Source organism: Pan troglodytes, chromosome 12 (assembly GCF_028858775.2).
Source record: "Pan troglodytes isolate AG18354 chromosome 12, NHGRI_mPanTro3-v2.0_pri, whole genome shotgun sequence".
Lineage (NCBI taxonomy): Eukaryota > Metazoa > Chordata > Mammalia > Primates > Hominidae > Pan > Pan troglodytes.
In genome coordinates, this window is record NC_072410.2 from 52,646,832 (window position 1) to 52,667,506 (window position 20,675).

Below are 20,675 nucleotides of genomic sequence, written 5' to 3' on the forward strand. Positions count from 1 at the left end.
CAAATAAGTGTTCATTTTTAGTCTAGAAGGGACAGGCGTTTATTGTGCATTGGCCAGTGCCAGCACATCCGATGCAAGGCAGTTCGCCGTATTCTATCTTTAATTTTTACCATGGTCCTCTGAGGTAGGTGTTCTTATCTCTCTCTCTCTCTCTCTCTTTTAAACAGAGGAAGACAAACATAAAGATGAAGTGCTTAATTCAAGGTCACACAATGTCGGGGATGGACCTCCAGATTTCCTTACTGGTGAGCACATTTTCCAGATTTTTCTGTAAATCAGGGTTTTGGAATTTAAATATTATTTAAAACGTTTAGGTGAGCTTGTCATTTAAATGAGCCCTTCAGGTAATCTTTTGTTGTGCAGTCAGCCCCTTTTTGTATCAGGCAGCTCCCAGCTTTTCCTGATAAGAGCTACACCTGTAACGGGCGGGCGGGCTGAAATGCTGTCTTATGCAGTGTCTGGTGAGGATAGGGAGGGGGAAGTGATTCACCCTGCCCAGAGGCTCAGGTGTCTGTCGGTCTGGCCCTGTCTGTGGCACATTTGAGCCTACCTCCCTCTGGGGGAGCAAATGGTTTTTTGTATGACTGACTTGCTTCCGTCAGCTCCCCATGGGCTTGACTCTTGCCTCCCCCACCCCAGCAACCCAACCAGGTAAAAATAAATTCACTCTGGCACCAAGCCTCCATTTCTCTGCAGAGATTGACAGAGCATGACAGAGTGTTAGGTCACTCTGTGGACTCTTCAGTTCAATGCAACACGTAGCTAGTGGGCCAAGCAACAAACTGGTGCCTGAGCAGGGCTCTGATTGTGCGTGGATATGAGAGACAAAGAGAAGGGCTTTTTGCCTTTAACTTACGTTACTATCAGATATATTTTCCAAAGTGGTTTCATGTTAGTTTATATAACTCTACAAACATTTAATAGGTACATAACAGCAACGATGACAGTTACAGCACTAGGTGCTTACTGTGTGCTGGGCATTGTTCTAAGCCTTATTTTATGTATTCAGTGTCTCACATTTTTAAAAAAACCACTGTAAGAAACAAATTTTACATTATGACTTAAGACATTTATGCACACATATATAACAAAATTTTTGCAAAACAATATTTGTTACTACATGCAGTATATATACTTGGGTAATTTCTATTCTTTATATATAAAAAGGACACATTATAAAGTGATTAAAAACCCATTAATAAGTTGTGACCGCTTATACACATTTAATCCTCACAAAACCTCCTGAAATGGGTGGTGATATTAGGTCAGTTTTACAGAGGTACAGATAAGTGAAGGAATTTATCCAAGGTTACACAGCTATTAAGTGGTAAAGCAAGGATTTGAATTTAGGCAATCTGAGTCCAGAGACTCCATTCTTAACCACTAAACTGGATGTGGTCTCTGCAGAGAGTCCTGTCTCATAGGGAGACAGAATAGATGAGGGAATTAAAAATAGTACCAAGTGTTAGAAACTCAGGTGACAACAAAAGGACTAAATTGCATATAATCAAGGAATGTTCAAACAAAGCCTTCTTCTGGTCTTGTAAATCTAACTTATTTCTCTTCTCTAGAGAAAATTTTATCTGTCAGATCTTTCTTTCCAAGACTACCTACTGAAATATTTCCATAATTTCCTGTTATGTACTCCTGGGACTTAGTGCACCTCCTCAGTGAAGCCTTCCCTTTCCCAGCTTCCCCAGCTCTTAGCCTCCCTCCTTCCCCCAGAGTCTTAACAGTTTCTCCCTTCGGTAGCCCACGTTTGGACGTTGGTTAAATTGTAATGTGCCTTGGGGTTGGTAACATGTCATACAGACACCTTGGGTGATGCTGTGGTCTGGCAAAGAGGTCATTGGACCTTGGAATCTGAGGCTCTGGGCCCTAGTCCTAGCTCTGCCCCTGTCTAGCTCTGAGACTTCTACAACTCATCTGTCAGGGTTTCAGTTCTCCCTTTTATAAAGCAAGAGATTAAATGATCTCTAAGGGTCCTTCTACTTATGTCCAGGGACTGATGATATTTGATGACTTTGGTTATTTTTCTTTGGGGGGGCGGGAGGTTTATGTAAATGTTTTCTGCACTTTTGGTAAAATCTCCACTCCCTTCCTCAGACCTGCATTATCTTGTGGATACCTGAGTGAATTCCACACCACCCATTTTATAGATGAAACCACTGAGACATGGAGCAACTGACTGAGTAGTCACTGCCCCACCCCTGCCTGGAGCCTCACACATGACTCGTCTCCTCTCAGTGACCACAGGTTGGTTGAGGGGTTTAACAAGGCTAAGAAGGTGAGTCAGGTTTAGACTTTGGAAGTTGAACCACAGGATTTATGCTACATACAGAGGAATGATTGTTGCTGCTGCTTATGTTAAGTTGGTATGTCACGTAAAACCTTTCAAAGTGCTTTCACGTTACTTGTTTAATCATCACAGACAACTTTGCCAGTAGGGTCTTATGCCCGTTTTACAGAAGAGCCATTTTTGGTTTAGAGGAGTGAAGTGACTTGCCCAACGTTACACAGCCTGTTAGAATTTGAGCTGAACCTCTTGACTCTTAGTTATGGATTACACCTTTCCATGGCTTCTGATGCTTGTGATGTGGACTTTGATGTGTGGGATAGCTTTACCTTAAACTCAAAAGGCTTTCTAGCCAGTTACTATTTTTCTGTCCCCAAACAGCCAATGCATTTACCTTAAGTTCCTAACTCTTGTTTTAGAAAATCTCTTCCCTCTTTTCCCTGATGTTTACATTTATGGGTTTGGAAGGGGTGGGAAGGATTCCTCAATAAGACTCTTATGTTCTCTGGGGGCAGGGACCACATTTATTTTCTCTAACCTACCTGGTTCAGCAAGCATACTATGGTTATTTAATTTTTTTATTTTTAATTTTTATTTATTTTTTGAGAGAAGGTCTTGCTCTGTCACCCATGCTGGAGTGTAGTGGCTCCATCGTAGCTCACTGCCACCTCTATCCCCCAGGCTCAAGCAATCCTCCCACCTCAGCCTCCTCAGTAACTGGGACTACAGGTGTGTGCCCACCATGCCGGCTGATTTTTGCCCACCATGCCGGCTGATTTTTAAATTAAATTAATTTATGTATTTATTTTTGAGACAGAGTTTCGCTCTTGTTGCCCAAGATGGAGTGCAGTGGCGCGATCCTGGCTCACCACAACCACTGCCTCCCAGGTTCAAGCGATTGTCCTGCCTCAGCCTCTTGAGTAGCTGGGATTACAGGCATGTGCCGCCACACCCGGCTGATTGTGTATTTTTAGTAGAGATGGAGTTTCTCCATGTTGGTCAGGCTGGCCTTGAACTCCTGACCTCAGGTGATCTGCCTGCCCCGGCCTCCCAAAGTTCTGGGATTATAGGTGTGAGCCACCGCACCCGGCCTAATTTTTTTGTTTTTATTTTTAGTAGAGATGAGGTCTTGCTGTGTTGCTCAGGTTGGTTTTGAATTCCTGACCTCAAGTGATTCTTCTGCCTCAGCCTCCCAAAGTCCTGGGATTTCTGGTGTGAGTCACCATGCCTGGCCTATAGCTATTTAAAGTTGCCGTACTGGCCAAGTACTGTGGATGAGGTGGTGAGGCGGGTAGACCATCTGAGGTCAGGAGTTCGAGACCAGCCTGACCAACATGGCAAAACTGTGTCTCTACTAAAAATAACACACACACACACAAATTAGCTGGGCGTGATGGTGCGTGCCTGTAATCCCAGCTACTCGGGAGGCTGAGGCATGTGAATGTGAACCTGGGAGGCAGAGGTTGCAGTGAGCTGAGATGGTGCCACTGTACTCCAGCCTGGGCGACAGAGTGAGACTCTGTCTCAAAAAATAAAAATAAAAAATTGCCCTACTAACGTAGCTTTTTTTTTTTTTTTAAGTGGTTTCTTTTTCTCTCTTAAGATTTATCTTTGTATTTCTCTTTTATTTAAAGTAATAGTAGTCTGGGCACGGTGGTTCACACCTGTAATCCCAGCATTTTGGGAGGCTGAGGCAGGAGGATCACTTGAGTCCAGGTGTTGGAGACCTGTCTGGGCAACATGGTGAGACCCTGTCTCTACAAAAAAATAAAAACATTAACTGGGTGTGGTGGTGTGCACCTGTAGTCCCAGCTACTTGCAAGGCTGAGATGGGAGAAACACTTGAGCGCAGGAGTCTGAGGCTGTATTGAGCCATGATCGCGTCACTGCACTTCAGTCCGGACAACAGAGTGAGACCCTATCTAAAAAAAGAAAATAAAAAATAAAGAGTAAATTGAGAGAGCCTTTCCCTTGTTACTTTCTAGGTTACTACAGTTGGAAATATATCTGTTGAAAAATTTTTTTTTTTTTTTTTTTTTAAGATGGAGTCTTGCTGTGTCACCAGGATGGAGTGCAGTGGCGCAATCTCGGCTCACTGCAACCTCTGCTTCCCGGGTTCAAGTGATTCTCCTGCCTCAGCCACCCGAGTAGCTGGCACTACAGGCGTGTTCCACCATGCCTGGCTAATTTTTCAGTATTTTTAGTAGAGATGGGGTTTCACTGTGTTAGCCAGGATGGAAAATTTTTTTATTTGGAAAGGAGAGCTTTATTTCTCATAAATAAATGCCATGCTGGGAAGTGAGCCTCCAGCCAGAAGCCAGAAACAGGCACTTCCAAGCAATGTATCTTACCCATATTGTAGATAGTAACAATTTGACCTCATATGCTGGTGACCCTGCACTGCTGTTAGGAGATCACTTCTTGGTTCTCTGAGAAATGTAAGAAATGTGTTGGGGTTGGTATAGCTGGGTGTGGTGGCTCACACCTGTAATCCCTGTGCTTTGGCGCCGAGGCAGGAGGATTGTTGGAGCCTACGAATTCAAGACCAGCCCGGGCAACATAGGGAGACCCTGTGTCTACCAAAACAGTTAGTCCAGCTGCTGGGCAGGTTGAGGTAAGGAGTTTCAAACTAGCAGACTGCAAAGTGGAGGACAGGGAAGGGTATTCCAGGCAGAGGAAGCAAAGGCCTGAAGTCAAAGAAAGCACAGTCAATTGAGAAGTTGTAGTCATTTCAGAAAGATATGAATGAAGGATGTTTACATTATCCAGTTTTCGGTGACTGTTGTTTTGCTACTTCACTAGTGTATATTATTGAGATTTGACTATACTTGCTAGAGCACAGAAAGTTAAAGGCTTTATTTTATAGCAATAATTCTCTTTTAAGGTGAAGACATCAGAAATTATACTTCCTGTCCAGAGATTCTAAGGAGAAAATGTAAATTAAACCTGACCTTTGAGTTAGCAAATGATTGATAACTGTCTGTCCCATAAAAGAAAGAAGGGGTGGCCGGGCACAGTGGCTCACGCCTGTAATCCCAGCACTTTGGGCGGCTGAGGCGGGCAGATCACCTGAGGTCAGGAGTTCGAGACCATCCTGGCCAACGTGGTGAAACCCCGTCTCTACTAAAAATACAAAAATTAGCTGAGTGTGGTGGCACATGCCTATAATCCCAGCTACTTGGGTGGCTGAGGTAGGAGAATTGCTTGAACCTGGGAGGCGGAGGTTGCAGTGACCCAAGATCGTGCCATTGCACTTCAGCCCAGGCAACAAGAGTGAAACTGTCTCAAAAAAAAAAAAAAACAGAAGGGGCAGGGCACAGCCTACTCCTTTCTCTCTAACTTTTGAATCTTACCATGTTTTGCTTTTTGAGGAGGGGTATGTATGGAAATTTAGGGTCTTTGTTAAGCTGGTTAGGAGGTTTGAGTTAGAGGGGAGAGAAAGGAGTTCAAGAATGATTGCTACTTTATGCAGAACAAAAAAAATACATTTAAATAACTCGTTTCTCTGATCCCACTTACTAAGCACAAGCAAGACTTAACGGATTTTGTTTCAGAGAGACAGTTACTTCAACCAGACAAAGCATTTGTTCAACATTATTCACTGTGTAATATTTGTTGTGTCCCGATTAAGAGCATTGATTTTTGCTTTTTGTATTTCTGAGACACGGATATAGCTGAATTAAATAGAAACCTTCTGTGTGTTCATTGGATAGTACTGGGATTTTTATATGGATTAAAAGAGAAGAAAAGTGTTATGCGTGGAATAGGAAAGAACAGGTTTAGAAAATGTATGTAGAGTCAGTGGTCATTTCTCACCCATTTTTATTCTTGATATCTCAGTAGCATTTGATACTCTGTTGCACCCTAGCTTCACTTGTCTTCCAGGATGTCACTCCCTTGATGCTGTTCCTGCCTCACTGGTTCCTCCTTCTCAATTTTTTTTTTTCTTATTCTTCATCTCCTCACTCTCCATTGGTGGAGTACTCAGAGCAGTCCTTGGATCCCTTCTCTGTCTACACTCTTTTCCTAGGTGCTCTCTTTCAAGACTTTATTTTTTAGAGACAGATTCTCACTCTGTTGTCCAGGCCGGACTGCAGTGGCATGATAATAGTTGACTGTAGCCTTGAATTCCTGGTCTCAAGAAATCCTCCCTCCCCTCCTCAGTAGCTAGTACTACAGGTACCCACCACCATGCCTGGCTAATTTATTATTTTTTTTTGTAGAGACAGGGTCTCACTATGTTGCTGAGGCTGGATTCGATCAAGACTTTAAATGCCGTTATTCCCTGACAATTCATGAGTTTACATTATTAGCTTGAATGTCTTTCCCTGAACTCAAGACTTATATCCAACTATTCACTGGATATCTCCACTTGGGTGTCTAATAGTCTGTTGAACTTATTAAAAAACTTCAGAACATCTCCTCTCAAATCTGCATCTCTGGAAGGTCCTCCCCATTTCAGAGTTGCTATCCATCTGTGTATTGAATATATAGAGAGTCTCCCTTAAATCTGTTTTTTCATTCTCTTCATCCAGTCCACCAGCAGGTCCTGTCAACTTCACCTTAAAATATATCCAGTATTTAAACACTTCCCACCACCTGCCCTGCTGCTACTGGAATAGCTTTCTAAGTGGTCTTCCTCCTTTTGCTCTTTGCCCCCTCAATCTAATTTTAACAGTGACCAGAATAATCCTTTTAAGTATATATCAGATCAAGTCACTGCTTTGCTGAAAACTGTCACCTGGGTGCCCAGATTAAAATCCCACCTGGATTAAAAGGTAGTGTCCCTACCATGGTCTATAAGACCATGTAGGATTCACACCACTCTCTCCCAGCTGCTCTGACTTCATTTCCTACCACTTCCCCTTGTGCTGTAGCCACACTGGTCTCCTTTGCAGTTGCTCCAGCATGCCAGGCCTTGGGGCCTTTGTAGTTGCTTTTTCTGCCAGGAACATCATTTTTCCAGATGTTAGTATGGCCTTCTCCCTTATCTCCTTCAGGTTTCTGCTCAACTGTCACTTAATCAGTGAAATATACCTTAACTGCCTTGTTTAAAATAAAAGCTATCTCTCTGCCTTCTGCTTTCTCTGCTCCCCTTCCCTGTTTTTTCTGCATAGCACTTGCTATTTGACATATTGTTTATTCATTCATTGTTCATTATTTAGCAAGTATTTATTGAGTGCTGTCTGCTGGTGCCAGGCATTGTGTTTTAGGGACTCTCTACCATAGTTTATTACATGTCACCACCCACTAGAATGTAAATTTCATGATGGTTAGGACTTTGTTTTGCTCATTGCTATAGCCCAACTGCTAGAACAGTGCCTGTAACATAGGAGCTGAATTAATAAATTTATTTAATTATTTTTTTTTTTTTTGAGACAGAGTCTTGCTCTGTCGCCCAGGCTGGAGTGCAGTGGCGCGATCTCGGCACAGTGCAACTTCCGCCTCCCAGGTCTCCTGCCTCAGCCTCCTGAGTAGCTGGGATTACAGGCGTGTGCCACCACGCCTGGCTAATTTTTGTATTTTTAGTAGAGACGGGGTTTCATCATGTTGGTCAGGCTGGTCTCAAACTCCTGACCTCATGATCCACCCCACCTCCGCCTCCCAGAGTGCTGGGATTATAGGTGTGAGCCACCATGCCCGGCTAATTTATTTAATTTTTATTTTATTTTTTTTGAGACAGAGTTTCGCTCTTGTTGTCCAGGCTGGCGTGCAATGGCGTCGTCTCAGCTCACTGCAACCTCTGCCTCCCGTATTCAAGTGATTCTCCTGCCTCAGCCTCCTGTGTAGCTGGGACAGCAGGCGGACGCCACCATGCCCAGATAATATTTTGTGTTTATAGTAGAGGCGGGGTTTCACCATGTTGGCCAGGCTGGTCTCGAACTCCTGACATTGGGTGATCTGCCCACCTCGGCCTCCCAAAGTGCTGGGATTACAGGTGTGAGCCACTGTGCCTGGCTGACAGTTTCTGTTTAAAGTAAATACTATGTATCTCTGCTTTATTTTGAAAAAAAAAAGTTTTATAATATGTGTATGGTTTTTTTTCCTAATGAGGGTAATAAAGGTTTTATTTTTAAAAACAAGGACTTTAGAATATTGCTTTTTATAGAGTAACATGTTTCCAATAAATATTTCCCTTTTTCTCCACCCAAGTACTTATCCTGTATTACATGAAGGAAATGAAATAAAAAGACTGCAACCCCACTCCCAGCTACTCAGTGAGGTGGTAGCTAGGTAAGAAAACAACCCTTTCCTTTTAGATGAAATTGGAACTTAGGAGATAGTAATCTTTGGGAGAGGCTTAAAGGGATTGATAATGATGATAACAAAAATAATAGTAATGGCCAGCTTTGATGAACCGGGCACTGTGCTAAGAACTTTATGTTGTTGCCATCTTCTGACAACCATATGATTCCGGTACTATGAGAAGTAGAGCAAGTGTAGTAGGAGTGAGGAGCATAGACTCTGGGGTCGGACCTCCTGCTTTGACACCTAAGTTTTGCCGGTAACTGACTGTGTGGCCTTGAACAAGAAAACTGTGCCTCATTTGTACAGATAGTCCCTGACTTACAGTGGTTTGACTTAAAATTTTCAACTTTACGATGATGCAAAAGCCATATATGTTAATTAGAAACTGCACTTGAAATTCTTAATTTTGATATTTTCCTGGCCTACTGACACGTTCTCATGATGCTGGGCTGCAGCAACAAGCTGCAGCTCCCACTCAGCCATGCAGTCATGAAGGCAAACAACCAATACTGCGCACTGTACTGTGTTTAATAAATTCCATGAGATATTCAAGTTTATAATAGGCATTGTATTAGATGATGTTGCCAAGCTAGAGGCTAATGTAAGTGTTCTGAGCATATTTAAGATAGTCTAGGCTAAGCTATGATGTTTGGTAGGCTAAGTGTATCAAATATGTTTTTGACTTACGGTATTCGAGATGTAACCTCATCATAAGTCAAGAAACATCTGTATTTGTACAATGAGGATAATGATAATACCTGCCTCCTAAGATGGTGGTGACGGGTAAATGCCATCAGCTATGTAAAGTGCTTAGCATAGTGCTTGGCACATAGAAAGTGCTTACCAAATGTCAGCTATTATCATAAAAATTAAAATAGTTGTTATTCTCATTTAAAAGATGGATAAACAAAGGCTTAGAGAAATAAGGTAAATAAAGTAATTTGCGTAAGTCACACAGCATATAAATGACGGAACTAGTTTGCACCCAGGCAGTCAAACTCCAGAGCTTTTGCTAACCATTACGCTGCATCACCTTAGTAGGTTGAGAGGAAGACTGGGCAAAAACTGCATCTTGTCAAACTTGAGTGTAGGGGTAAAGGTCAGGCTTGAGTTCTGACTTACCTAACCTTCATTGTGATCTTAAGCATCTTATCAGTGTAGCATGTGCCTTGATTATTCTCTGAATTGATTCTTCCCTAGATCCAAAGACATGAATGATAGGTTAGTTATATTCTTCTCCTGCTGAGGGATTGGGTGTTCCCTGGACCAGGAAATGGAGCTAAACAAACACCTATGTCTCAGTGCTTTTTGGACCATAAGTGAGAGCTTGTCCGGCCTCTCTTGTTATTATGCTTGTTTATTTTTTCACATGACTGGTAATGATGAGAAGCAGAACAGCATACACATTGAGAATTTTCTTTTTTTTTTTTTTCTTTGAGACGGAGTTTTGCTCTTGTTGCCCAGGCTGGAATGCAATGGCGTGATCTCACCTCACCGCAACCTCCACCTCCCGGGTTCAGGCAATTCTCCTGCCTCAGCCTCCCAAGTAGTAGCTGGGATTACGGGCATGTGACACCAAGCCCGGCTAATTTTGTATTTTTAGTAGAGACAGGGTTTCTCAATGTTCCTCAGGCTGGTCTTGAACTCCCAGCCTCAGGTGATCTGCCTGCCTCAGCCTCCCTAAGTGCTGGGATTACAGGCGTGAGCCACTGTGCCCGGCCACACAGTGAGAATTTTCTACATGCTATGTACTCTACATGGATTATCTCATTTAATCCTTAAAAATAACCTCATGGTGACTCTTATCCCCGTTTTATAGAGTTGAAGAGAGGTTAGAAAACTTGCTTCAAGTTGCACAGTTAATAAGTAGTAGAGCAGGGATTTAAATAAGGCAGTCCATCCTGAGTTCATGCTTGCTTTTTTTTTTTTGAGATGTTGTCTTGCTCTGACCATTCTGGCTAACACGGTGAAACCGCGTCTCTACTAAAAATACAAAAAAAATCAGCTGGGCATAGTGGCAGGCGCCTGTAGTCCCAGCTACTCGGGAGGCTGAGGCAGGAGAATGGCGTGAACCCGGGAGGCGGAGATTTCAGTGAGCCGAGATCGCGCCACTGCACTCCAGCCTGGGCGACAGAGCGAGACTCCGTTTCAAAAAAAAAAAAGAGATGTTATCTTGCTCTGTGGCCAGGCTGGAGTGCAGGGGCGCAATCTTGGCTCACTGCAACCACCTCCATCTCCTGGGTTCAAGCGATTCTCCTGCCTCAGCCTCCCATGTAGCTGGGACTACAGGCGCATGCCAGCATGCCCAGCTAATTTTTCTATTTTTTAGTAGAGACAGGGTTTCACCATGTTGGCCAGGATGCTCGATTTCTTGACCTCGTGATCCACCTGCCTCGGCTTCCCAAAGTGCTGGGATTATAGGCGTGAGCCACTGCGCCTGGCCCCGAGTTCATGCTCTTAACCTCTGCACTCTACTGCTTGTAGTCTTTTCTTACCTCTGTTAAGTAGGTAGTATGGACTGTGTGGTATAAGAGTAGTAGGGCCAGCTCTGTTTTTCTCATATGAAAAATGGGAAGATTTTGACCACTGGACTAGGAATAAAGAGGACTGTGATCTTGACTTGACCCTGCCACCAACTTGCCATATTTAGGACTTCACTTTTTTTAGTTTTATGGTCCTTATTAATTAAACAAAGGGGTTGGGGCCAGGCGCGGTGGCTCATGCCTGTAATCCCAGTACTTTGGGAGGTCGAGGTGGGCAGATTACGAGGTCAGGAGCCTGGCCAATATGGTGAAACTCTGTCTCTACTAAAAATACAAAAAAAGGCCAGGTGTGGTGGCGTGTGCCTGTAGTCCCAGCTACTCGGGAGGCTGAGGCAGGAGAATTGCGTGAACCCAGGAGGCAGAGGTTGCAGTGAGCCAAGATTGTGCCACTGCACTCCAGCCTGGGCGACAGAGCAAGACTCTGTCTCCAAAAAAAAAAAAAGCGGTTGCTCTAGACGGCCTCTGAAATCTCTTTGAACTCTGATGTTCTGTAATTGATCAAAGGAAGTAAGAGTAACACCTGCTTAACACCTGCTTAGCTCCTTGAGTTTGGGGCAATGGTATTTGTGATTTCTTTTTTTTTTTTTTTTGAGATGAAGTTTTGCTCCATTGCCCGGGCAGGAGCGCAGTGGCGAGATCTCGGCTCACTGCAAGCTCCGCCTCCTGGGTTCACGCCATTCTCCTGCCTCACCCTCCCGAGTAGCTGGGACTACAGGCCCCCGCCACCATGCCCGGCTAATTTTTTTGTATTTTTAGTAGAGATGGGATTTCACCGTGTTAGCCAGGATGGTCTCCATCTCCTGACCTCGTGATCTGCCCATTTCGGCCTCCCAAAGTGCTGGGATTACAGGTGTGAGTCACCGCACCCGGCTGTGAGTTCTTAGAGAGAGTGCCTTGTGCAGGGAAGATGCCAGATTCTAGGGCAAGGGATGAGCCGTCTCCCTGAAGAAGGTAGATCTAGGTTCTTTTTTGAGGCTGGTTGCCAAGGGAACCCAGCCTCTGGCCAGCAACAGCCAGGAATGCTTTGGTTGAGGCTTGGGTACACATAATGAAAACAAGCCGCACATTTAGGTTTCATTCCTTGCCTTTCTCCCATCTCCACCTTTCCTTTTTCTTTCCTTGTTAAGCTGCTAGTTTTAAACACATTCATGTGTCAGACACTGTTTTAAATACTTAACAAAGTATCGTTAAGTATCGTTAAAGATTAAATGAAGTATCATTTAATCTTCACAGTAATCTTACAAAATAGGTACTCTTATTCTAAACAGAGGCAAGTAGAGTTAAGTAATTTGTCCAGATTTACTCAAGAGAAAGTAGTATCAAACCCATACTTTTAGCTACTAAGTTGTACTGCCTGGTTGGATCTTTAAAAAAATAGAAGAGGGACTTCTTAGTTATTTATTAGTGGTTTTTGTTTGTTTTGTTTTTATTTAGAATAAAAACTCTTGGAGCTGAAAAGAGCCTTTGAAGTAATTTTATGCGGTCTCCTTGTCTCCAGCCTGCCATCCAATTACAGGAATGTTTTCTATCATTCTCCTGACAAATGATCTTTCAAGTTCTCTTTGAATACCTCCATTAATAGGGGAGCTCATCAGTTCTTAGGACATTGTTGTTGAAAAGCTCTCATCGGTAGAAATATAATCATCATTTTTTGAGACAGGGTCTTGCTCTGTCACACAGGCTGGAGTGCAGTGTTGGATTACAGCTCACTGCAGCCTCAAGCTCCCTGGCACAAGCGATCCTCCCCCTCAGCTTCTCCCTTGTCCAAGTAGCTGGGACTACAGGCACATGCCACCATGCCCGGCTGTTTTTTTTTTTTTTTTTTTTTTTTTTAGTTTTTTATAGAGACAAGGTTTCACTATATTATTCAGACTGGTCTCGAATTCCTGGGGTCAAGTGATCCTTCTGCCTTGACCTCCTGAAGTGCTGGGATTACAGGCATGAGCCACCATGCCCTGCAAAAAATTATTATTTTTTGTTTCTATTTTATTTTATTTCATTTTATTTTTGAGACGAAATCTTGCTCTGTCGCCCAGGACAGAGTGCAGTGGCACAATATTGGCTTACTGCAACCTCTGCCTCCTGAGTTCAAGTGATTCTCCTGCCTCAGCCTCCCCAGTAGCTGGGAGTACAGGCGCTCACCATCATGCCTGGCTAATTTTTTTATTTTTAGTAGAGACAGGTTTCATCATGTTGGCTAGGCTGGTCTCAAACTCCTGACCTCAAGTGATCCTCCCGCCTCGGCCTCCCAAAGTGCTGAGATTACAGGCGTGAGCCACCGCGCCCGGCCACCTGGCCTTTTTTTATTTTTAAGAGATAGGGTCTTGCTCTGTCACCCAGGCTAGAGTGCAGTGGTGTGATCATAGCTTACTGTAGCCTTGAACTCCTGGCTCAAGTGATCCCCCTGCCTCAGTCTTCTGAGTAGCTGGGACTACTGTGTGCCACCACACCAGGCTAATTCTAAAAATTTTCTGTAGAGGCTGGGTGCAGTGGCTCACACCTGTAATCCCAGCACTTTGGGAGGCCGAGGTGGGTGGATCACTTGAGGCCAGGAGTTTGAGACCAGACTGGCCAATGTGGCGAAACCCCATCTCTACTAAAAATACAAAAGTTAGCTGGGCATGGTGGTTCACATCTGTGATCCTACCTACTCGGGAGGCTGAGGCATGAGAATTGCTTGAACCCAGGAGGCAGAGGTAGCAGTGAGCTGAGATCGTGCCACTGCACTCCAGCCTGGGCAATAGAGCGAGACTCTTTCTCATAAAAAAAAAAAGAAAGAAAAATTTTTGTAGAGACTGGGTCTCGCTATGTTGCCTGGGTTGGTCTTGGACTCCTGACCTCAATCAGTCCTCCTGCCTTGGCCTCCCAAAGTGCTGGGATTACAGGCATGAGCCACTGCGCCCTGCTGAAAATTATTTCTTCTTTTGAATTGAAATCTAATTGAGACTTCTCATTAATTTAATTTAATTTTTGTTTTTATTTATTTATATTTGAGACGGAGTCCCACTCTGTCACCCAGGCTGGAGTGCAGTGGCACGATATCGGCTCACTGCAACCTCCACCTCCTGGGTTCAAGTGATTCTTCTGCCTTGGCCTCCTGAGTAGCTGGGATTACAGGTGTGTGCCACTACGCCTGGCTAATTTTTATATTTTCAGTAGAGATGGGGTTTCACCATGTTGGCCAAGCTGGTCTGGAACTCCTGACCTCAGGTGATCCTCCCACCTCAGCCTCCCAAAGTGCCGGGATTACAGGCGTGAGGCACTGTGCCCGGCCTAATTTTAGACCAGTACCCCGGAACTATATAGAATAAATATAATACATCTTCCACGTGCCAACTCATGAACCTTTGAAGACAGTCTTCCTATGTGTAAGACATATTTGTAGTTTATCCTAATACCTAAACTTGCTTTCAGTTCAGATCATTCTGCACAGAAACAATTTCTACTTCTCCCTACTTTGTAAATGCAGCCTGACAAATCTGTGCTTCACTTAGGATTATTTAGTTACATGGTGAGTATGCTTTCCTTTCCTCCTTGAAGAATGAATTGATGGTGAGCTAAGTCTTTACAACTGTCTATGAGTTTGGAGGGTTTGCAGTCTCCTACTCTTGTAATCATTAGGAGGTCAGGCTGCTGCCCTGCTGCATACGCCATCAGAGCTCACAAAATGGCTGGAAGTTTATCCGGGCACTTGACAAACTGCATTTACTTCATCAGGCCACTAGGTGATGAACAACTCACAAACCCAGACTGCCAGGGACTGTGGTGTACAGGGCAGTTTCTGTTTATACTTGGAAAGGCCATTCGAAGTCATCTGGTCCAAACTCATTAAAAGGTTTTTGTTGGGGAGGGGAAACATGTTTTTTATATAGTTTGTCTTTCCTGGCTTTGTTACAGTTAAATGTTAATTGCCTGGGACATTTCCTTTTTTTTTTTTTGATACGGAGTCTCACTCTGTCACCCAGGCTGGAGTGCAATGCTTTGATGAACTAGACTTTTGTGTATTGAATATTGCTCCATTGAGAGGGCCATTATGAACAACTTAGAAACTTTTTAGTGAGACAGGAATTTTGCCAAGCCTTTGTGGGGAGATGAAGAAGGAAGAAGAGATAAAATTCATTATTTGTGGCCCATTTGAAGGGCTAAAGAATTCGCAAGTTCCCTGGTATCCCAGTTATTGGAGCTACCCCCGAAGCTCTAAAATGTAGTAAAACCAGGAAGTTGCTTGAGCACTTGGAGAATTAGATTTTTAGTAGTCAGGAGTTGGATAAATGTGGTCATGCCCTATTGTAAATATCAAAAACATATAAATGGCATCTGAAGGCTTGGAGACAGACATCATAAACCATGTCTTATCAGTGGTCTGGTTTCTGTTTTGAGTTCCAACCTGGGACGCTTCTGTGGGAACCACTTGTTCCTGGCTCTGTTGATCTTCGGATTTCCCCAGCCCTTCAGTCCCTTTCAGTTTTGAAATGAAACCTACCCCAGAGGGCGAGGTCAGGTTACAAAGAGGACTTTGACAGCTCACCTTGGGTTGTTTTTTTCCCCTAGAGCTGTCTAGTGTGTGACTGTGTGAGGTGTGAGGCTCAGCAGGCTGTGATACAGATTAATTGATGGTGAATCAGCTGTTGGGTAAGGCCTGGGCTGTGTCATTTTTTGGGTAACCAGGAAAACATGACCAAATATATTGTCTTTCATCTATAGAAAGTTGAAACTTAAGGGTACAATCACAGGAAAGCTGCCCATGATCTCTGCCTTTGGTTTACTGACGAAGGAAAGGCTTTTTTTTTTTTTTTTTTTTTTTTTTGAGACAAGAGTTTTGCTCTTGTTGCCCAGGCTGGAGTGCAATGGCACAATCTCTGCTCACTGCAACCTCCGCCTCCTGGGTTCAAGTGATTCTCCTGCCTCAACCTCCTGAGTAGCTGGGATTATAGGCATGTGCCACCACGACTGGCTAATTTTGTTATTTTTTTTTTTTTAGTAGAGACGCGTTTTCTCCATGTTGGTCAGGCTGGTCTCGAACTCCTGACCTGAGTCAGGTGATCCGCCCGCCTTGGCCTCCCAAAGTGTTGGGATTACAGGCGTGAGCCACTGTGCCTGGCTGAAGGAAAGGCTTTAACTTGCCTTCATCTTTCCTCATTTGTAGATCTTCCTTACCTCCTTTCTATTCACATCTCTAGCTTCCTGCTGCTGCTCTAGCTACTAAACCTTTACATAATGTGCCTTTTGGAATTGGTGCTTTGGAAGTGACTCCTCTAGATACCCCTAGAAACCCCCGTTCTCCAGCCAGACTCACAGAATGCAGCTTGCCGCCTCCTTTTTCTGTAAACCTGGTTTCCATAAGATTGCAGCACTTCACTTGGAATCTTTACAAGTGAAACTAGCTCTTTCTTCAACCCACTCCTTACCACTTCACCCCTGACTTTGCCTGACTGTACTTCAGCCCCATTCCTCAGCACTCCAGAGCTGCCTCCAAATGGCCAGATACTTTCAGATACCTTTTGCTCTTTGAAATTTCTGCTGGCCAGGAGGCCAGCAAGGCCACTTGATCACTGTCCTTGAAGCTGGCATCTATACCCATTTCCCCTGTGTGTGTTGAGATTTTGGTGTCTGATCTCTCTTCCTGGGGCTATAGCCCAGGCTCAGAGATTGGTGACCAGGGCTTGCCTGGAGCCAAGGATTTGGAATATAGAGTGTGGACTTAGGGGGCTTGGTGTTAATATTTCAGAGGTAGACAGATGAGAAGCCAGAATATGTGAACCTCAAGGCCAGTGGAGGATGGGAAGGACAGAGAGAATTTAGTATCTGAAGCAAAAGATGACCTTTGTAAGCTTCTCCTCCTGCCCATTCTTTTTGAAAAATTATTTAATTTACAGAGAATATAATAAATGATATTTTTAAAATACTAAAACATTGTAGATCATATTTTGGCTATTCCTGTCTTCCCATTTCAGTTATTTCTGTATTCACTAGAGGTAATGTATTGGTGGTTTGGAATGTACCTGCCATACTTCTTCCTGTGTGTTTATTTACACATGTATGAACCCAGAAAAAATTTAAAGTATTATTTTTTGTTTTATTTAATTCTCTATACAAGTGGTATAACATCTTATGTATCATTCTGGTATTTTCTTCTATGATTTAATAACATGCTTTGACAGTATTCCATGTTAGTACAAACCAGGCGTATCTCATTCTTCTTGGTGCTGGATAGTATTTCATAGAATGGATATGCTGTATTTTATTTGGCTGTTTTTCTATCAAGACATTAAGGTATTTCCAGTTTTTGGGTGATCTCAACCTCTTTGGCAGCTTCAGTTACCATCTACACGTGGATGATTCCCAAATCTCCAGCCCAGATCTCTAGACCAGATTATCCAATTGCTTACAACCCCACTGGGATGTCTTGCAGCCCCCTGCTTTTTCTCACTTGCTCCTTCTCCAGTGCCCAATCATATACATTATAGACAGTATGCAGCGGCTAAAGCCCCAAACCCAGTAATGATTAATCATTCCTTCCTTCCCTTCCCACGTCTGACAACCAGTCACTAGGACTTGTCCTCCCTACCTCCTCAATATTTCTTGAATCTAATCATTTTCCCTCTCCATTGCTACTACCCTGTACGTTAGTTTTTAAATTTATAAAAGAGTACTTCTGAGGATTAAGTGAATTAATATATATAAGATGCTTAGAATAATAGATTGGTACCTACTAATTGCTATGTGAATCTTAGTTGTTATTATCATCATCTTAGTTTATATAATCCATTATCATCACTGCTTCCAGTCTTAATTTTATTCACCCCTACCTCCATTCCAGTCTCCACACTGCAGCCAGAGTGATCTTCATAAAATGGAAGAATGGGCCAGGCGTGGTGGCGCATGCCTGTAATCCCAGCAATTTGGGAGGCCGAGGTGGGAGGATCGCTTGAGCCCAGGAGTTCAAGGCAACATAGTGAGACCATGTCTCTACAAAAAATAACAAATTAGCCAAGTGTGGTGCTGGTGAACATCTGTGGTCCCAGATACTTGGGAGGCTGAAGTGGGAGGATCATTTGAGCTTGGGAGGTTGAAGCTGCAACGAACTGTAATGATGCCACTGCACTCCAGCCTTGGTGACAGAGCGAGACCTTGTCTCAAAAAAAAAAAGTAAAATGTAAGAATGATTGCTTAAATGATAATTCTCCTGCTTAAAAAGATGTCAGTGAGGCCAGGCGCCGCAGTGGCTCATGCCTGTAATCCCAGCACTTTAGGAGGGAGGCCAAGGCAGGTGGATCATCTGAGGTCAGGAGTTCGAGACCAGCCTGGCCAACATGGTGAAACCCCATCTCTACTAAAAATACAAAAATTAGCTGGGCGTGGTGGCAGGCACCTGTAATCCCAGCTACTCGGGAGGCTGAGGTAGGAGAATCACTTGAACCTGGGAGGTGGAGGTTGCAGTGAGCTGAGATTGCGCCATTGTACTCCAGCCTGGGCAACAAGAGCGAAACTCCATCTCAAAAAAAAAAATGATGTTAGATGTTAGTGATGTTTCCATTGAACTGCTTTGTGTTTTGGAGACAGATCTCTGTCTCCTGGGCTTGAGTGCAGTAGCATGATTTCGGCTCATGCAGCCTCTGCCTCCCAGTTTCAAGCGATTGTCCTGCCTCGGCCTCCCAAAGTGCTGGGATTATGGGTGTGCACCACCATGCCCAGCTAATTTTTGTTATTTTTAGTAGAGATGGGGTTTCACCATGTTGGTTAGGCTGGTCTCGACCTCCTGGCCTCAAGTGATCTGCCCACCTCAGCCTCCTGAAATTCTGAGAGTACAGGCGTGAGCCACTGCACCCAGCCTCCATTGAGCTTTTAATGACTTCATTTTATTGAGATACCTGATTTTTCTTTTCTTTCCTTCCTTCCTTTTCTTTTTCTTTCTTTTTTTTTTTTTTTTTTTTGAGTCAAAAGCCTCGTTCTGTCACCCAGGCTGTAGTGTAGTGGTGTGATCATAACTCACTGTACCGCTCTGGGCTCAAGGGATCTTCCTGCCTCAGCATCCCCAGTAGCTGGGACTAAAGGCATGCACCACCACACCTGGCTAATTTTTAAAAAAATTTTTTGTAGAAACGAGGTCTCACAGCTGGTCTCTGTGCCACTGCACCCTGCCCCTGCTTTTAAATGCTATCTCTTCAGACAGGTCTTCCCTTGACTATCTAATGATTCTAAAGTATCTACCCATATGCTTTTATTACATCACCTGATTTTAATTCTGTGATTGCACTTATCAATATATTATAATTTTCTGGTTTATTTACATATTTGTTTATAGTCTTCTCCAATTAAAAGAGAACAGGAATATTGTCTTTTTTTTTTTTTTTTTTTTTTTTTGAGATGGTGTCTTGCACTGTTACCCAGGCTGGAGTGTAGTAGCGCCATCTCGGCTCATTGCAAGCTCCGCCTCCTGGGTTCATGCCATTCTCCTGCCTCAGCCTCCTGAGTAGCTGGGACTATAGGCGCTAATTTTTTGTACTTTTAGTAGAGACGGGGTTTCACCGTGTTAGCCAGGATGATCTCGATCTCCTGACCTCATGATCCACCTGCCTCAACCTCGCAAAGTGCTGGGATTACAGGCATGAGCCACCCACCGCACCTGGCCTTTTTTTTGTTTTTTGTTTTTTGTTTTGAGATGGAGTCTGGCTCTGTTGCCCAGGCTGGAGTGCAGTGGTTCGATCTCGGCTTACTGCAATGTCTGTCTCCCGGGTTCAAGCGATTCTTGTGCCTCAGCCTCCTCGGTAGCTGGGATTAGAGGCACATGCCACCATGCCTGGCTTAAGTTTTGTATTTTTAGTAGGAACAAGGTTTCACCATGTTAACCAGGCTGGTCTTGAGCTCCTGACCTCAAACGTTCCGCCTGCCTTGGCCTCCCAAAGTGCTGGGATTACAGGTGTGAGCCACTGTGCCTGGCTGATATTGTTTGTTTTATTCATTGTTGTATTCCTAGCACCTAGGACAATGTCTGACACATTATTGACAATACTTGTGAAGTGAATAGTAAAACAACTTTCTTTGTCCTATTAGGCCCTTTTGGCCTCTCCAGCATCATCTGCATCAGTCCCCTATCTTGACCTTCCCATCCTCCAGCTCATGACATCTCTTTAGATGTGCTTTCTTGCTGCAAGGCCTTTGCATGTGCTCTTCATTGTGCCTAGAACACTCTTCCTCCCATGCTCTGCCACTGCCTGGATATCTCCTATTCATCATCTAAGTTACAGCTTAGTATACATATAACTTCACCTGATTAGCCTTGATCCTACAATTCTGCATGCATTGCCATTAATTATCATATGTATTGTAATTATTTTGTTGTCTGTGTCCTTCACTAGACTGTAAGCTTATGTTGTGCTCACCATGAATTCCTAGTCAAAGCTTATCAGCAGTGGCTAGAAGGACCTTTGAGGTGGGGCACTAGGGAGGGGGATAGAGTATTGGGGGCAGCACCTGAGGTCTAGGAAGGTGTGCTTTAGGATGTCAGGGTGAGTTTTAAACACTGGCCCTTGGTTCATTGTCATTCTTCCTATTTCGTTCATCTTTGGTAATTCCCTTGTTTGCCT

General features: G+C 43.8%; 1 protein-coding gene across 30 annotated transcripts in view; it reads left to right on the top strand.

Moving 5' to 3' along the window:
- Positions 1-20,675, top strand: part of ASPRV1 (aspartic peptidase retroviral like 1) — a 136,227-nt gene that overhangs the window by 1,578 nt on the left and 113,974 nt on the right. For 14 of the 30 annotated variants that reach the window (XR_010149407.1, XR_010149391.1, XR_010149395.1 and 11 more), the window contains 2 exons: positions 168-245; positions 2,107-2,256. The gene's annotated coding sequence lies outside the window, so the exon portion shown is untranslated. Of the gene's footprint in view, positions 1-127; positions 246-2,106; positions 2,288-4,338; positions 4,911-8,449; positions 8,531-20,675 lie in introns of those variants that run through there. The other 16 variants (XR_010149396.1, XR_010149393.1, XR_010149400.1 and 13 more) reach the window with 5 other exon arrangements.